The following is a 17,786-nucleotide window of genomic DNA, read 5'->3' as shown; positions in this document are numbered from 1 at the left end:
TGGTCGCCAGGGCCTAGGAAACAGGATTCTGAAAACCTTACCAGATGACTGAAACATACCAGAATGTAGCCTGCTAGTGCAAACATTCTATGACGTGTGAGAATCAGGGAGTCTCTTTCACAGAGGGAATGGAGTGTCAGTTACACAGTGAATAAATCTGTTCACTGAAGTCAATTAAGAGAACTACTACCTATATAATCAGTGGATGTCATTTTCCTACCTGACATCCCTCAGGTGCAATGTGCTTTAGAGTGTTTTTGTTTTGTTTTGTTTTTTTAACTGACTTCCTTTCTAAGCCCTCTGGTTTCCCCTGTATAAAAGTCCTAGGGCTTGGAGAAAGGGAAAAAACCAGAATAGTTAATGATACCAAAACCTGATTTCCATGAAGCTAGCTAGAAATTAAATGTGCCTGTCCTCTTGGCTTTGGCTTGGTGTAGCAATTACACAACAGTTCACAGACACATTCCAAAGGCTCCGTCTCCTAGGGGGGCCAATCTAATCTGATTCAGTATTAAAGGTTAGGAAGTAGTGACAGAAACACAGAAGGCTAGAGAGGAAGGCACAAGAGGAAAAATGAGGGAGCTTCAAGTTTAATACTGGCCATTCAATTTATGATGCAAAGATAAAATACAAGTAACATGAAATTAGAAATCATCATCTGTGAGATAATAGTTATTTCCTGTAAATATGTATGCACGATCTAAGACTTCTGTGTGGCGCTTGTTCAGCCATGATTTTGGTCCCTTGACAAAGAGCTGGGACACACCTGTGTTCATTTGTTTACATACGGTCAGTGGCTGCTCTCAGGCTGTTTCAGGCAGAGGTGCATTATGACAGACACCATACGTCCCACAAATACTAAAATATTTACTATTTGGACCTTTACAGAAAAAAGCTGATGACCTCTACGTAAAAGAACCATCAACAAAACTCCTTCATCCCCATTACCAACAAAACACAGAGTCTTACTGACAACTCCACACTGGAGCACTGCATGGCTAGTCCTGAAAACCAATAACATTCTCTAAGCTTCATTAACGATCCTTCTTTAAATCACTTAAAATCTTTGCTGGGGAGGACACTTTATAGGTTGGCCAGAGTGTGCGGCTGAAGCTTAGAAGGAAGTTGAAATGCAGCCCATAATAAAGGCAAGGCCCAGAAAAGAAAGTGGGCTCATGAGGAATCAAGCTCTGGGTAGTGATGTAGGATTCTGTTCATGATACCCTTTCGTGCTCTGTTTATGCCAAGCTATAGATCTTTTTAATGCAAAAGCAGTTATTTCAGCCTGAGGTCCAATCTTTCAGCAGGAGAGTTTCTAGGCACTGTTTCTTTCACATTATTCAAACTGGTCCTACTAATTGATTGCCTTTTGTTTAGAGTCCAAAACAGAACATTATCCTTTTCATCAATTTTCTCAGCAGTCTGCAAATGTACCATTTATTGCATGTAAAATTCTACTTAAATAACATTCAATCATCTTTCCAACAAATTTCAATGAGCAATGTTCCTGGAGATGCTTAACAACCTGTAATGCCTATTCATTGTGGGGAATGCTTCTAATGACAAATAGCCAATGCAGGAGCTCTTTAGGCTTATAATTTCTTTAGATGAATTTTCTTGACAGTGTTGAAAAATGAACACCACTATTGCCAATGAGTGTATCATGCATTCTCAGCAGCTATTCTTAAAGCTGCCTTTGTTCAGACTGTATGAAATGGGATGATAAATCAATTACACAGAGGGTTTTTTGGGGAGGGAAATATAAAAATTCCATAGAGCATATGTATCAGCATCACATTTAATATATTTATATTTTTATTTAAAATGCATTTCATCAAAAGCTAGTATTTGTAATTTTTGCTCAGTGTTCCCCAAATGATCAGGCTCTAAAAATGAAAGTATCTGTTATTCAAATCTGGTTGTTGCCACTTCTTGAGGTGGTGCCTGATGGGATAATTCATCTAACTGGCCCTAGGATACAGACCTCATCACTAAATTGCTCATATACATATCACACTGTCTATGAGGAAGAAGTAGTTTAAATAAATTACAGGTGATAGAATATACAGTTTCTCAGCACCAAAATACTAGCATGTACAAAAACCTATTGGGTACAGAGAAGGGAAGGATCTATTCAGCCTGAGGTGTTTGGAAGGCTTCACAAGGAAGTGACATTTTAATGGAGTCCTGAGTTCAGCAGGGAGAAGAAAGCTGGACACAAGAATTCTAGACTGAAAGAACAATATGCACAAAAGCAGGAAGACAAAAACAGTCATGCGTGACCAGGTACCATGAGAAACTCAGCTGAATTATGAAGTGAATGGGGAATGGGGTAGAGGGGACAGATGAATGAAGGAATCTTTGGTTCAACAAAGGACAAGTAGCTCAGACGGCCTTTGATTCTTTCCTGCCCTTTTTATTTCCAGCAGCATGAGATGGTAGAGAGAACACAGTCTTCCTGGTCAGATTTGGTCACTTCTTGGTCATTCAACCTTGGGCAAGTGATCTGTTGGGGTTCATTCATTAAAGCGTTGATTCAGAGACCTGCCTAATCATTGCATCAAAATACAAGTTCCCAGGCCCCCTCCCACACCTCCTGAATCACACTCTGGAGGTGGCCCCAAGAAGCTGTGCATTTTAAGCTCCTAGTTTGTGAATCACCACCTTAAATACAATATTATGTGGAAGAAATCACCTTTGTTAAAAACACTCTAAGTGAGTGTTAGTTCTTTTGGCCTTCGTTTCCAAGGAGGAAATAAAGAGCAGTAATCTGAAGACTCTGAAATATTTAAAACAGAAAACCTTTAAAATCCCAATTTAGCTGGCTTGTGGCATTTGCAGGGGGAGGGAGAGATTATCCGAAGGTAAGAGACTTTTCTTTCTTTGAAGCTATATTCGTGTGATGTGAATCAAACCATTCATGCAGAGAACAAAAGCACTTTTGACTTCAAGGGCCAGTTAAGATGGTAACTTAAATAAACAGGGAGGAAAAGAGATATGACAAAAGGTCAGCTTAGTCATAGCTTCTTGAGCTTCACCCCAAGTAGTGCCTAAGGCTGAACAGCTAAATTGAGTTTGCAATTATCCACCCTTCTAGAGGTTCTTGGCCTGAAGTCACCAGATCTGTAAAGTCAGTTCAGAGGGAGGTCTGGGAGCTATTTTCAATATCTCAAAATTTACAGTGCAGTGCTTCTCAAAGGATGGTTCAAGAAACATGAGATGTGAACCACCTGAAGAATGAGGACAGGGCTTATTAAAAATGAAGGTTCCTATGTCCTAAGCCAAAAGATGATATTTCAGAGTGTTTGGTATGGAGCTTGGAAATCTGTTATTTCTTTTCAAACACCAGGTGATTTTGAGAGAACTCTTTTGTGATAAGGTTAACCAAAATATCCCCAGGTAGCATTGCAATTTCTCTGCTTTAGCTGACATGATCAAGTTAACTTAGCGCCGGCTAATCAGAATTTCTAATAATCAGATGCAGGTCTTTCATTAATAAAAGCGGGGAAATAAGGTATTATGTAATAAAAACCATTTACTTAGTAGTGAAAATCTATCAAAATGTGGGTCAATAGAGAAACTTTCTTTTATTTTTTTTTTAAGATTTTATTTATTTATTTGACAGAGAGAGAGAGAGATGGCGAGAGAGGGAATACAATCAGGGGGTAGTGGGAGAGGGAGAAAGCAGGCTTCCCGCGGAGCAGGGAGCCCGATGTGGGACTCGATCCCAGGACCCTGGGATCATGACCTGAGCTGAGGGCAGACACTTAACAACTGAGCCACCCAGGCGCCCCAAGAAACTTTCTTTCAAAGGAATCCTTGATAGTAAAAAATTTGAAATGACTTACATTTGACAGTTCTCCTCCCCCATTCTTGGCTGTATATATTTTGTCTAGAATTTTGATAGTAGAAAAATACTAGTGAAAGCAATTTTCTCCTCTATTTTCCCACTCAACATCCCTTCCCTTACCCCCCACCCACCCACGTGCCCCCTTTTTTTCAAATGAAGACAGCTACTCTGGTTGACATCTGAGCGTGTACCTGGGGTCCTATAAAGGGACCTACATTTCTGAACATTTCTCTGGAGAATAAAACACCAATGACTTTCCACCAATTGGAATAAAAGTATTTCCAGGGCCAGCTTTGTTAAGGATTTGGCACACAATTCAGGAGTGTTTTCTCCTAATTTCCATTATTAATAGAATGGCTTTTGGGTGTTCTGACTTGAGCAGTTATGGAAAGAGAGAGAAAGGAAGAGAGGGAGAGCTAAAATTTAATCCCATATTATTTTTAAGCATAGAGTCATGTGATTCTATGAACGTAAAATATAAAACACAAGATTCCATCAAGTTCAAAGTCTTTAAAATTCAATAAAAGGACATTTACATAGTTAAAAGCTGAGGAAGTACAACATCTAATCAAACAATGTGGGGATTATAGATCTCCCTGAGCATAAAATTAAAGATCCTGACTATGAAACTACCTCTTCTTTTGCAGTTATGAATTCACTGACATAGCAACCAACTATAATAGGGTTCCATCAAGGTTGCCAAAAAGAATCTCTTCTCATTATGCAACCATAAGTTAATAGCAAAATTACATGGAAAGATGTTTCCAACTGGCTTAAGTCAAACTGGTTAGGAACAACCATGAGTTCCTTTTTAGTAAATAACAGTAGCCATAAGCTATTCTCCTACAACCTCACCACTATTCTATTGCAAAGGTTAAGATTCAAACCAAATTCTACCACACATACAGATACATTTAGAGAGAAAGGGGAAGAGTTAGCAAGATTCATGTGCTCTTCAGTGAAGGTAAAGTCTGTCTCAATGTTTTAGCCAAACCACATACTTTTAATAATTCCAATTCCAGGGCGCCTGGGTGGCTCAGTTGGTTAAGCGACTGCCTTCGGCTCAGGTCATGATCCTGGAGTCCCGGGATCGAGTCCCGCATCAGGCTCCCTGCTCAGCAGGGAGTCTGCTTCTCCCTCTGACCCTCTTCCTTCTCGTGCTTTCTATCTCTCATTCTCTCTCTCAAATAAATAAATAAAATCTTTAAAAAAAAAATAATTCCAATTCCACATATAAGAATGTATTTCTGTCATCCATGATGCTAACAAGTTGCTACTTCAAAATATTTCTATTATTTTGTGAATTAGACCAAATGTCTGCTGTTGATTGGAGATAGTCTATGAGACTGGATCTCTCTGACCACATGTGTACTGACAGCACTTGAGTGTAAATACCTGCTCAGTGCTGCTCTTTATCCTGAGAATTTAGCTTAAACTAATAGCCACACAAATATGCATGTTTACATCTCTGTATGTAAAAATGGTGAAGAGGGGCATGATGTAACTATTTCCTTAGTGCTAGTAAGTATATTTTAATATTATGAAGATTAATTTATATATTTTTTAAGATTTTTTTTTTATTTGTTTGAGGGGGAGAGAGAGAGAGAGTACAAACAGGGGGAGGGCCAGAGGGAGAAACTGGCTCCCCGCTGAGCAGGGAGCCCAGGGCGGGGCTAGAGCCCAGGACCCTGAGATCATGACCTGAGCTGAAGGCAGAAGCTTAACCAACTCAGCCAGCCCTTAATCTTAGGAAGATTTAAAATTAAGTATAACATTGTGCATCAAAACAAAAGAATACTATTCTGTGAAGAAAGCTGTACATATTTGGAATTATTTTTGGTAAGCAATGTTTAATAAAATTTATCCTACAGGTCAGCCTGTTTATCCCAATTTAAAATGTGTATTTGAGAAATTGATTTAGATTTGCAAATTTAAGTTGAAATCTTACTAAGTTTATATACAGTATTAGAACTTTTAAGTAGATTTAAGTTTGCCATATTTATAAATGTACTTCTTAGATTTACAAGAAGTACTTAAGTACATAGAAATCTTTGACAGCCAGTTAAAGTCATTTAGAAGGGTTCAAATCTATTAAATGTAACCTCAAATATTTAAGGGTATTTAAATGACTAAATTAAATGGGACCAAATAGTCAAAGACCCCATCAAAGTAGTTGCTAAAATTCACTAGATAAAGATTTTCAAAATGAATTAAAAGCCAACAGGACTGGATTTTTTATTTGTAACTTTATTAAATTGAATATTAATTTCTATGAATTAGAATTAAAATTGAATTAGTTTTTCCTATGTACAAAACTCACTTTCAGGGCTGGTACTTCTTGGTAAAGTTCATTATTAACATCATTGAACAAACTCTCCTTGTCACCAAAGATGATTTACACTTGCATCATTTCTCACTTATTAATATTAAAATAACTCCTTTGGGACCTAAAGAAAGAAGAGTCAGGGAACTCCATTCTGTAGCCTGCAGTGAGTCAGGGTTTCATTAGAATCAGAATTTTAGAACTAGGCGAAGGTGATATAGGTCATCTGATCCAGTCTATCGAGTAAGAAACAAACTGAGACCCAAGAAGTTTGACTTGTCCAACACACTCTATAAACCAGTAATGGAGCCAGGATCAAACACAGGTCCCATGACTCCCAACCCAGCATTCTTGTCAATATTAACAAATATTTATTAAGTGCTTACTATGAAGGAGGAACTGTTTCTAGACCAAGATATAGCAGTAATGAGGACAAATTTAACTTCTTGGAAGATGGAGATGATAAACACACATATAAAGGAGAAAATGTGAGTTGGTGATAAATGTTCTAAAGAACACAAAAGAAGATGTCATGAAGGAGAGTTGTACACTCCACAGGTGGATGAGGGTTGGGCTGTGATACTTTTATTTAGGTTGGTCAGGAGGAAAGTCATCCCCATGGTATTGAAATTTGAACTGAATGGTGAGAGAAGGCTGTCAGGCAAAGAGCTGTGGGAAGAATATTTCAGTCATTACAAAGCATGGCAAGTACAAAGAGCCTGGGGGCAGAGCAGAGCTTGGGAGGTAGGAAGAATGAACACTGGGACTTGAAGGTAAGGCAAAGTTGTTTGGATTTTATTCTGAATACATGATGGGGCCATGGGAGGATGCTAAGCAAAAAGTGGCACAAGCAGATTTGCCTTTTTAAGGGACCACACCAACTGCTGAGAGGAGAGTGTAGGGGCGTGAGAGTAGGAACAAGAAAACCAGTTGGGAAGCTGTTGCAATCCTCCAAACAGTATGGTGGTGACTTAAACAAGGATGGTAGTGTAGGAGATGGGAAGAAATAGTCAGACTCTGAATATATTTTGGAGGTAGAATCTACATTGTTTTTCAGTGACTGAGAGACATTTATTGTGTTCCTCTGATGATATCCTCATTATGGTGAGTAACAAGGTAGTAGTGAAATTGCTCAAAATTTGGGATCCTCCTATTTTAAACTATCAGAACACGACATAAGTTTTTAGGTTAATTCCAAATGGACAGATTCCCCAGCCCCAGACATGGCCAATCTCAAATCCCCTCATCATTCAAAGACCCCTAGGATGGTGGCAGTGCCTGAGAGCTGTATTTTATGTGTTAATTGCTCAAGAGAAAACTAGATAAAGCAAAAACGGCATTAAGGAGAAACAGACCTGGATCCAAATCTTGGCACCAGCTCTGTGATCTTGAGCAAGTTACCTGATTTCTTTGAATCTTGATTTTATTGTCTACAAAATGGGCAGAGTTGCATGAATGTTTTAAATATCTAAAATACCTTGCACAGTGCCTGATTACACTTCTACCAGGCATTCAAAAAGGGCAATTATTACTCTTAACTTGTTCTCTGTGACCTCTTTCATTTTACTAATACCAGAACCAGGTGAATGTTAGCCTTTTGAGCTCAGAAGTGAGTTTATAACATAAAGGCACATTTTATCCAGTCTTGGGAGATCTCAGTAATACTGTAAATATCTTCTGCTATGTTCACAAATATTTAAATTAGATGGGCACTTATCACAGGCTGGCCTGAAACTGTGACTTTATTTAAAGTTGGTCTCCTGAGGTTTTGAAATTGCCTACAGCCCATAATGTTAAACATCTTCTTCATTAAAACTTTCATCGTGAGAAAAAGAATCTGGGTTAGGGAAAAGCCAGAGTGGGTCCCCTGACTGTTGAAATTTTCTAGAGCATAAAACAAGGGTCTCAAGGTCAAGGACCATTTAACCAAGCTTAGTAGAGATATTTTCAGGCCCTCATGTAAATCAAAAACCACTAAATTAAATATATTTCTGGGCATACTATTCAGACAGGTCAGTTCGGCCAATTCAGGCCTCTTTTCCCAGCTGAACACCTATAATTTGTCATATGTACTTAAATGCTCCCTTTCTGGCATCTTCCAACTCTACAATTAAGGGGAGAATAAATCGTATGATAATGTGTTGGCTCTGTCCACAGATATCACCACCTTTCGTTTTCAAGGTCTTTCATCAGACTCTGGCCTTTTAATTTTTTCTTTGTTATCTTAAAGGTCAAGTGCCTCTGCTTCTTACAGACACCAACAGCCTTGCCAACTGCGTGGTTAATTTTCAACTGTATGTCCGTTAGATTTTCTTGTCCCCCATCCCAGAGCTCCCCTTCCACTTAGGGAACTCACACATCTTTGATCTTTTAGGATTGAAAACATGATTAACTAACTCAACTCAAACACTGCCTAAGCATATACGATGTATTAGGAGGTGCCCTGAGATCTTTTCCGTTTCAGTATCATAACACTAAATCAGCTGTAGGAAACCAGCAGAGTGCAATGACAGTGTTACACAGTTCATTATCACTCTGATTCCAGTATCTTATGGGTCATATCAAATTAGTCAGTTTATATTGGTCATTACTTTTTAAGGTGGTTTTTAGTGACATTCCCCCCCAAAAATACTGTGCAGAGATTCTATTGTTCTGATAGTTTTTAAATATATCCTATGCTCTTTTGCACAAAAATAACATCTAATATTTACATGGTATGGACTATATATTGGGCACTGTTTTGAGAAATTTATATATATTAACTCACTTAATAATCATAAAAATTCTGTAAGTAAAATATTATTATTATCCCACTTTACAGAAGGGGAATTGTGGAACAGGGATTAAGTAATATGTACAAGGTCACTAGTTATGAAGTGAGACTCAGTCAGACTGACTACATAAATTAAGCTTTTAGCTCCTACACCAGGGTTTCTCAATCTTGGCACTACTGATATTTTAGATAGGATAATTTCTGTTGTGGGAGGCTGTCTGTGCATGGCAGGATGTTTAGTAACATCCTTGGCCTCCACCCACTAGATGCCAATAGCACCACCCCACCCCACTCCCTGAGTTGTGGCAACCATAAATGTCTCCAGATGCTGCTTAACATCCCCTGGAAAGGGGGGGGAGGGTCAAATCAGCCCCTATCACTGTCCACTAGGAATCACTGCCCAGCACTATCCTGTCACTACACACAAAAAAGCAAAGATAACTATGTTTTTAGTTGCAGAAGAAAAGTTAAGAGGCTTGTCCCTGAAATTCAAGGATTAATATCATCGTTAATGAGATAGATCCTCACTCAAATAAAATTAATATCAACCCCAATTCCACTCTCCTTTTCTTGTTCTTTCTTCTCGTTTCTCTTCTTACATTGGGAAACCGCTCATCTAAGTTCCATAGGCTACTAAGTTGGTCATTTCACTCTTTCCTTCAAGTCTATGACTGAGTCATTGAAAGAGGTGCATAGCTTTTTAGGCAGTAACTGAGGCTGATCTCAAACAAAACAAAACAAAAAACAAAAAGAACACCACAGGGTAACTCGAGATCCTTTCATGATCTTGAAGGTATGAGAAGCAAGCACCAATAGAACTTCATTCCCTTTCAGAAAGGAAACTTATTTTCATCTTTGGATCCATAGCAGGTTATTGCTGCCTTGTTCTCTAAATAGTGGAGTAAACATTGTATGGTTTATAGGAATCTAAAGGTTTATGTGCTCACCTGGTATAGTTCAGGCTTTCTCTGGATGTTGTCTGCAGGCAGGTATTGGGAACTTGCCCCTTGTTCATCCCTCTTTGATGTTTTATGGGACTAAATAGGTTGGGTTGAAAATAAGAAAGACTTTTCTTAGCTTTTCAAATCTCCATAACCAAAAGGATGCCTTTGGTAGTCTTGGAAACTCCTTCCAGAGTGAACATGTCTCATGGCCAATGTTTGGTTGAGTAGGTAGGAGACCGCACCTGATGGATAAACAATGGTGGAGTTGTTTCATGGTATGTGTTTTCCATGGACTCAACCCAAGCAAATCACACCATACATAAACCACCAGCCAATGTGATATCTTTAAGAAATCAGACTATGCTCATCTAGAATAAAAACATCCAACCGCATGTCATCAAGCTTTTGAAAGCTCTTACACTGTTAGAATTTTTCCTTGAGGTAATGATTTTGTTCGATATTGATGCAATAAGCATTTATTGAGTATCTGCCACGTGCTTGGAACAATTACCCTATTCTCCCCCACCCACAACTTCTCTGGCAGCTACTATGGTAAAAATTTCAGTGAGGTAGAAATCAAGAGATCGCAGGTTCTGTTGTTCCGCCTGCTAACAATAAAGTTGCAATCCTGAGTGAGCTACTTAACCTCACTGAGAATCAGATCCTTCAATCTTAAAGTGAGGAGGTTAGGTTGTTAGATAAACTGTAAGGTCTTCTACAACTATTGAGTTCTACAATTTTCTAAGTTTATTTTTTTAGCTGAAATGTATTGAGCTCCTATTATGTGCCATGTACTAAAATTCTAACATTAAAAAAAAATTATTTATTTATTTATTTATTTATTTATTTGGCAGAGAGAGCACAAGCAGGGGGAGCAGCAGGCAGAGGGAGAGGGAGAAGCAGGCTCCCCGCTGAGGAGGGAGCCCAATGCAGGGCTCAATCCTAGGACCCTGGGATCATGACCTGAGCTGAAGGCAGATGCTTAACCAACTGAGCCACCCAGGCACCCCCAAAATTCTAACATTTTACGTGTATTATCACATCTAAATTTCACAACAACCCTGTAAAGTTGTTCCTGTTATCTCCATGCTAAGGATGAGGAATAATTCTATTTATTCAGTTCAGTGCCCTGCTTCATCAAGAGGAACTCTACCATTCTGGTGGATGGAGAATCACACTAGACAATGAGCAGCATAAGAGCAGATGCCCTGGCCAATTCATTGACCTCTGTCAGCACTTATCACAGGGCCCAGCACACACAGAAAGTCAATAAATACTGATCAAATATATAAATGAAAGAATACAATTTAATGTCATTTTTATCAAGTATATCAATAAGGATGGGAAGGTATCGTTTGCAAGTTTAGAACCCATTCAAAAGGTCATATTCTGGGTTTTAAAACAATTGAGGATTTAGTTTTCACATGAGTTTTTGATAAGTATTGAGATTATCCTTCCCCAGATTTGCTGCTCACAGGCCATGCAATCTTATATTGAAACTTTTCTTAGAAAAGATGTACCTTTTTGTGGCTATCTCAGAAACCACACTTTTATCAGATAAAGTAGTAAGGCTTTCTGATACTTTTGGTAAACACTGAAAAGGAAAAAGTGTTTTGGATGAGTAAAAAAAATCAAGTTATTATAATGGCTTATTTAAATTCAAATAAAATGTTATTTTGTTCTTTTGGTATGCCTGATATATTTTATAGAAGTAAAAAATAAAATGTGTCAATAAAAAAGATCAAACGATGGAAAAAGATTTTTAAAAAATCAACGATTTGTTGTTATTGTTAATTTTCTCCTGTTATTTCCATTTGGGAGTAATGACATAAAGAGAATATTTCAGGGTGTATGTCAAGGTAAAGTTCAAAGTTAACCACTGCAGAATAAGCATTTAAAAATAGTGGGAAGAGCAATGGAATGAGTAATATCCAGACTTTATTTCTACGAGTTCATCTCAAAAGTTAAAAAATGGTCAATCCAAAGTGACTCTATATTGTCAGTTCTTATAAACATGTACAAAAAAAAATGAAGCCTGTTGCATTCAAAGATGTGTATTCCTAATCTGTAAATTTTTATGCAGACATATACCTGTATGCCACTTATGTATCATGTAGAAGAGTGACTAAGATACTCACAGGGCCCAATTCCTTCCTACCAAAGCTTGTTATTCCCTTTAATTTTGATGATAACCCACTAATCAAAGTTATAAAAGAAAGCAAAATTCAAAGCTGAACAAGCTGGCCTTTGGGGAAAAAACTGCTCTACTATATTCTTCCACAGAATGCTCAAGCCTCATTTGGTTCACTCTCCAAAGATTCATTCCTTAATAAAGCCATTTTTCTTAGCCACAATGAGCCCTTACATGTTTTAGGAAAACCTAACCTAGATTTCCTGCATAGAAAATGTTTAGTAAAGGATTTGGATCTAATTTAAAGAAACCTTAAAAAATAGCTATTTTCTACTTGCCCATATATTTAATTATCTATTCCAATATATTTATTGGCTACCTTGTATTACAGGTGCTAGGTATTGTAAGTACAATGATGAATAAGACACAGACCCTAGTCTTGAGATGATAGAAAAGATCAGTGAGGACAGATCCAATTGCTATCCTTGGTGATAAGTACTATGACATGAACTGGGCACCTTGCCCAAACTTCTGGGGTCTAAGAAAGTTTCCCAGAGGAAATGACGTCTATGTCGAAATCTGAAGGACCAGTAGAAGGAGTCTAGGGGAAACTGGGGAGAGGGATGTGGGAGAGATCCGGGTAGAGAAGTTGTTTCAGGTAGAGGAGATAAGATTATCAGAGGGAGCATGATGCATTCCAGAAAACTACAGTCTTTTACTACAGGACAAGGAGATGTAGGCTCCCATTACTATATCCTATTTATAACCTCTTTCAAAGTAGACAGCATACTTAAGATAACTTCTTTGTAATTAGGCTGTATTTGAACAATTTTTTTTCTTAGTTCTCAAATTGTTTCCCCTTTATTCACCTCATGACGTGTTCTCCTTTGCCCAGTGACCCCTACAGCCTGGCTCCTTTGAAATCTCCAGTTGCCCTCTGACTACATCATTCTCAACACTGAAGGGCCGATGAGACTGGACAGGAGGGTTGGTGCTACCACACTGGTGCTTGAAGTTCAAACCCCAGCTGCCTGCATTTCTCTGGCCCACGGAATTCCACTGCTCTCCTAGTAGGAAGAAAGGGATTACAAGATTGACTTTGTGATACCATTTTCCAGCCTACCATATATAGTAAGAGGAAGCAACTCAATGTGACTTCTATGACAACCTTTCAGTGTTCAGGCCAGACTCCCTGCTAGGATGTCTGCCTGGAGGGAGGGAGCAGAGATCTTAACCATGTGGGGGTTTATTATTTAATATTCAAGGGGTATATTATCACAAAACAAGAATGGTACAGCCAGGAGAGTCTAAAAAAAAAAAAAAAAAGTCCATAACATAAGCAAAACCTCAGAGTCAGAGATAAGGCCATGAGACATAAGCCCTCTAGAAATTTGCATATGTCCTGTGTCATGAATCGGACTTTCTCAATTCCAGAATGGGATATAAAAAAGGTAAACTTATCTAGATTTTAGGGACAGGGGAGCTGTCACTCAGGTAATATAATGAGTCTGCTGAGGTCTTTATCATATGATTTAAAGGATACAATAAGAATCTCCTAATCAAAACATCTAATAATTCCTCATGGCCTGTGACATAGCCTGAAATCTACATCATCATTATTCCTTTAGGCTGAACCATTAAAATCTTCTGTTAAAATGCAACCACACTTTCACATCCATTAGAATGACTACTAACAACCAACCACCACACAACTACAAACCAGAAAATAACAAGTATTGGTGGGGATTTAGAGAAGTTGGAACCCTTGTGTACTGTTGGGATTGTAAAATGATGCAGCCATTATGGAAAAATGGTATGGCAGGCAGTTCCTCAAAAAATTAAAAATAGAACTACCATATCATCCAACAATCCTATTTCTGGGTATACATTTGAAAGAATTGACACATTCTCAAATATTCACATATCCATGTTCATAACAGCACTATTACAATAACCAAAAGAGGGAAACAACCCAAATGCCCAACAATGGATGAAAGGGTAAACAAAACGTGCCACACACATACAATGGATACTATGCAGCCCTAAAAAAAGGAAATCCTTCATATTCTCCAACATGAATGAACCCTGAGCCAGTCACATAAGGACAAATACTGCATGATTCCATTTACATGAAGCATATAAAGTAATCAAATTCATAGATATAGAAAGTAGAAATGGGGTACCAGAGGAGGGAATGGGGGAAAATGGGAGCTATTTAATGGATACAGTTTCAATTCGGCAAAATGAAAACGTTCTAGAGATCTGTTTCACAACAATGTGAATATACTTAGAAATACAAATTATACACTTAAAAATGGTTAAGATGGTAAATTTTTTGATGTGCATTTTCTACTACAATTTAAAACAATGTTCCATACTCTCTATAACAAGTAATTTTAAACCATCAGATTAGCTTTATTCCCTTATAGACTGCCTCTCTCCCTTATATAGTTTTGATAAAGAAGAGAGAGAGAGATCCAGCACAAGAGGGTGTTACGAAAGGCAGTCTTGGGAGAGCCCAGGCATCCAGGGAGAGCACAGGCACGAAGTTCCCCCAGCTAATGTGGGAGTGGAGGGGGCCTTCTAGGGGCTTGACAAAGGGTGCAAGAAAAGAGAGGGGCAACAAACAGGCCTGAGAAAATGCACTAAAGATACATTTTCTTTTGCTTCTTCCTATTTTTCCTAAAGCTGCTATCCTTGGGTGACCTCAATAACATGCAGGCAGGGAGAACTTGCCTTTGCAAAGGCTGCCCTGAGAGATACTAACACGACTTGAAGGGCCCTTCTGGCAAGTGCATCACAGCTGAGTTTCCAGAACCACAAAGACAGACTTCAAACTTCTTCCATTAGCTACAGACGCACCCTTCTGAACTTTGTGGACCCAGCTGGTGGTTATTTTTAGGCATGTTCCTCTTTCCATGACTGACTGGGAACTGTGAAGTATGGACAGAGAACTGGGTCTAGGAGCCAAGGCAAAGTCTCTATTTTCAGGAAACCATTACAGCAAGAGAGAAACTTTGGCCCAGAAGTCTTCAGGGTTCCTGTCTCTTTGTTAAAGGGTGGAAAGTCTGTTGATCTTAGTCAGGAAAACAGACATGAACCTGGGGCTGAGGAAGCCCTGAGAACCTATCAGCCCCAAATGGCTTAACTATGTATCAGGAGCCCTGGCAAATGAAGTGTTGGAACTGTTACCTTGATGCTGCCTCCAGTGGGGTGATTCCTCAATGATGGGCTCTCAGAGCCCTTCCCAGGCCTTCCCAGCTGCTCACCCACCCACAGGCGGGACTCCAAGCCTCATGTTGCTCATCTTGCTTTTCTCTCCAGGCCTTGCCCACACTGCGCCAAAGCTAGCCTTGCCTACCATGGAGCTCTGATGTCCTCAGAGGTGCCAGGCAGAGAAGCTCAGTGGCTTCAGAGAGGAAGTACAGGGTCTTCTGAGAGCTTTCACCCAGTGAATATAGTGACACATGCATGAACTTCAGTCCATTCATTCAGATATGTAAAGAATTATGCATTAACTGTTTTTGCTTTCTTTAAATCCATTTAATTCTGACTCCAAGTCCCATTCGTATTGGACTATGAAGAAGTTAAACCTTGGGCTTTCTTGGCGCTCCCTCCTGCAAAGGTATAAAGCACTGGTATCTTACCTAGCTCCAAGGTGGGAAGGTCCCTCAGATTGTCAGGCATGAGTCCACACTAGATGTGGCTGAGAGACCTGTGGTTCTGCTACTTCTTTGCCAAGGGTTGAAATCTTATGTGGGCTGGGAAACACAGTGGTAGAACCCAAGCCACCCACGGGCACCCTCACTGTTTTTCAACACCTCCCTCCCAAGACTTTGTCATCCCCTGAGTAGAGTGCAAGTCCTGATGGCAGGATCTCTTTCTCCTTCCCTTCCAGTCACCGGAAATCTCTCCTTCCAGTCTTACTGCCTCTCTCCCACTCCCTAGCTCATCCAGGACAACCTTCAACCATTTAGGATTTTAAGACAGAGCCCTGAATTTCATTTAAGCATTTTCTACTTTACACCTTGACAAATCCCTAAGATAAAGAACCACAAAGATTGGCCAGTTTAGGGGTTCGGATCTGCATTTGAAATAAGGCACAGGGACGTTAAATGACACATACAATATGTTGGAGGCAACAAGAAGCCTGACAAGAAGCTAGCTGCTGCTTTTAGGCAAGTGTTCTTTCCATGACACCACAAAATGGCAAGTGAGAGAGCCTGCAGCAAATGCAGTTTCTTGTGTGGAACCAGCACACAAGAACCTGAAGGCTCACTTGTGTTTTATTATCAACAATGGGGATGCTGAATAAAACCAGTTAGTGGTGGGCAGAGAGCCAGCATTCACTTGATTAGGTCTTCATTCTTGTGGTTACCAGCCAGTGCCATCCAGGGAGAGCCTGAACCTGGAGGAGAGGCTGTGCTGCCAATGCAGACAGCACCTGTGTTTGCCTATTTCTACGACCCACTTCAAGCAAACAAGCAGTGACTTGAGGGAGGCAGGAAAGAGGACTCAACCTGGCGTCTAGTAAGGCCAAGTTTTGCTGGGCACACACACTCCTTTTTCTCTATCTGGGAATAGATCACTTGCACCTCATCAGAGGCTCTCCTAACTAGATGTCCAGTTTTGGAGACAAAAGTTAAGTTGACTTCTCAGTGTCTATTGTTTTGAAGTCAGCTTCTAGACTAGAGGACAGGCCGCTCTAACACTGTATCATGAAGGAGGCCCCACGTTTCCTCTGATGCCTTCTTACTTCCCTTTCCGAGCATTTCACACCTCTCTAGATGCCTCAACTTCCTGTGCCCAGTATTGCTATACCACCTCGCACCCTTTCTCAGTATTCCACCCATACCTGTAACTGTCTGGCACCAGCTCAAGCACAAAAATGATATTTCCCTCCTTGTCCCCCTCCAACTGCCATTTTATGGATGTCAGACTGTCAAGAATGGAGTGGTAGTGATAAATAAGCTCACATAAATAATTCAGCCTAAAATATGAGTCATATGAATATTTTTTATGTAAAAGAAACACTCCAGTAGAGTATAAATGCTAGGAACTTGAGAATTTCTGTTAGCTTTGTTCACTGCTGTGATTTGATAGAAAATTACCCCATTCAACAATCTAAAACAAAAAAGGCCAGTAGTAATAATAAGGTTTAAAATGAGACTCAAGAGAAACATTTACTAATGTTTGCCAGGTTTGAAAGGTAACACATTATTTTGGTATTGTTGAAAGTCTCAGTAATAACAATGATGAAAAAATACTTTTTCAGATGTGACCATAATTTCTTAATAAGCTTAACCCAATTTATGTGCATTCAGAAAACAACATATTAAACGTTGAAAGGAATAAGGCACATAAGGCAAAAGAGATGCCATCAGGAGAAGGTCAAGTCATCGACAGACAAGAGGCCTGTCAGAGTACATCCTTCTGGTAAAATGAACATGGTCTGATGCAGAATTTTCCAAACTTCATGTCATGAGTATTGCAGAATGAATTTAATGAGTTTTAACCAAACTTTTCTAATAGTATAAAATAGAAAGGAACTGAATGACATGGAAAGAAGAGGAACAGAATGGATTGGAATGGAATGGAGATAGCAAGGTCCGTAATTTACATATATAATACATATTAGTATGTATAATACAAAATGTAATCATCTCTCTGGATTGTGGCCTAAAATATCTGAAAGCTGTAAGTTGAAGGCACTGGTTCTTAAACTCTTTCTAACCTCAGAATTTTTATTGGAAGCCTAATATATA

This window comes from Callorhinus ursinus, unplaced genomic scaffold, assembly GCF_003265705.2.
Source record: "Callorhinus ursinus isolate GAN/ISIS: 27379988/994484 unplaced genomic scaffold, GSC_fseal_2.0 scaffold14, whole genome shotgun sequence".
In the NCBI taxonomy this organism is placed as follows: domain Eukaryota; kingdom Metazoa; phylum Chordata; class Mammalia; order Carnivora; family Otariidae; genus Callorhinus; species Callorhinus ursinus.
This window is presented reverse-complemented; position numbering follows the sequence as displayed.